Consider the following 2204-nt stretch of genomic DNA (forward strand, 5'->3'; position numbering starts at 1 on the left):
CTCCAGCCCCAATGATGATGCACATTTTTAAAGTGAACTTTTTTTTTTTCTTTTTTCTTTTTTTTTTTCCGGAGCTGAGTACCGAACCCAGGGCCTCGTGCTTGCTAGGCAAGCGCTCTACCACTGAGCTAAATCCCCAACCCCAAATAAATCTTTTTTTTTTTTTTAATTTTTTTTTCTTTTTTTCCGGAGCTGGGGACCGAACCCAGGGCCTTGAGCTTCCTAGGCAAGCGCTCTACCACTGAGCTAAATCCCCAACCTGTGATGCACATTTTTAATCACAGCGCTCAGGAGGCAAAGGCAAGCGGATCATTTAAGGCTGGCTTGGTTTACAGAGAGTTCCAGGACAGATGGGGCTACACAGAGAAACCCTGTCACAGGAAAAAACAACCGAACAACATCAACAAAAACATCCTGACTTCAATTCCCAGCAACCACATGTCTCATAATCATCGATAATGAGATCTGGCGCCCTCTTCTGGCCCGCAGGCAGAACACATAAGTATTTAAAAAACAAGAAACAAATCCCAACAACATTGTCTCTATACACATGGTTTCCCTGTAGTATTTGGATATTTCTACTCGTGTTAAACAAGGCTAAAATCAAGCCCTTTTATTGCTTGGGCATCGAACCCAGTACTTCAGGAAAACCTTGCCACAATGCTCCAAACTCTACCCCTATTCCCTCAGGGGTTGCTCCAGGTTTAAACCAAGCTGGGCTTAGCAGTACATGTAACTCCAGTACTTGGAAAGCAGGCAGGAGGATTGTCACAAGTTTGAGTCAGTCAGTCTCACACATGGGTGAGTCAAACGTAGTTGTGAATCAGAAATAAAAGGTCATTGCCACCCTGGGTGTTACACACCTGAAATGCCAACACACAAGCAGGGGCAGGAGCTCAAGTGAGAAGGCATCCTGGTCTGCATAGTTCCTGGGTAGTCGGAGTTGTGTAGTAAGACCCTTGCCTTCAAAAAATAACAGTGCGTTCTTTCAAAGCTGGTATTGCCAGGCCGGGGAGATTCATGGCTCGTGTTAAGAGCACTTGCTGCTCTTTCAGAGGACCTGAGTTCAGTTTTCCATACTCCCATAGTGTCTCACAATAGTTATAACTCCAATTCTAGGGGATTGAATGCCCTCTCTGACATCTGAGCGTATAAGACAGGCACATACATACTCCCGGGAAAAGACTCAAACACATAAAATCTCAAAACATGGGGCTCATTCCTTAAGATAAACCGCTTTTCCAGAATTTGATCTCCAGCACCCACAGGTAGCTACAATCATCTCTAATTCCAGCTGCAGAGAGACCCAACACCTCTGGCTTAGGCAGGCACTAGTACTCGTGTGCACATACAGAGAGATATGCTGTGATGGTTTGTATGTGCTTGGCCCAGGGAGTGGCACTTTTTTTTTTTTTTTTTTTGGTTCTTTTTTTCGGAGCTGGGGACCGAACCCAGGGCCTTGCGTTTCCTAGGTAAGCGCTCTACCACTGAGCTAAATCCCCAGCCCCGGGAGTGGCACTTTTAAGAGGTGTGGCCCTGTTGGAATAGGTGTGTCACTGTGGGCATGGGCTTAAGACCTTTGCCCTAGCTGCCTGGAAGTCAGTCTTCCACTAGCAGCCTTCAGATGAAGATGTAGAACTCTCAGCTCCTCCTGCACCATGCCTGCCTGGATGCTGCCATGATCCCACCTTGATGATAATGGACTGAACCTCTGAACCTGTAAGCCAGCCCCAACTAAATGTCCTTACAAGAGTTGCTTTGGTCATGGTGTCTGTTGACAGCAGGAAAACCCTAGCCAAGGCATATGTACTTATATGTAATTAAAAGTTTGTTTTTTCTTTCTTTGTTTGTTTTGTTTTTCCAGGCCAGGTTTCTTTTCTTTTCTTTTTTTTTTTTTTTTTGGAGCTGGGGACCGAACCCAGGGCCTTGCGCTTGCTAGGCAAGCGCTCTACCACTGAGCCAAATCCCCAACCCCCCAGGCCAGGTTTCTATGTGTAACTTTCTGCCTGTCATGGAAATCACTCGGAACTCTAAAAATCTACCTGCCTCTGCCTCCACACTGGAGGCGCTTTCCTCAGCAAAAGCCATTTGCTTTGTCCCAATTCACGTGTGTTTCCCTCAGCCTCCGCCAGGTGTCACCCCTGATGTAGTTTTGCCCCAGGCCTATCCCTCCTGGACCTTGGCCTGCATCCCAGGTTTGCAGT

The sequence above is a fragment of the Rattus norvegicus genome, chromosome 12 (assembly GCF_036323735.1).
Source record: "Rattus norvegicus strain BN/NHsdMcwi chromosome 12, GRCr8, whole genome shotgun sequence".
NCBI classification, from domain to species: domain Eukaryota; kingdom Metazoa; phylum Chordata; class Mammalia; order Rodentia; family Muridae; genus Rattus; species Rattus norvegicus.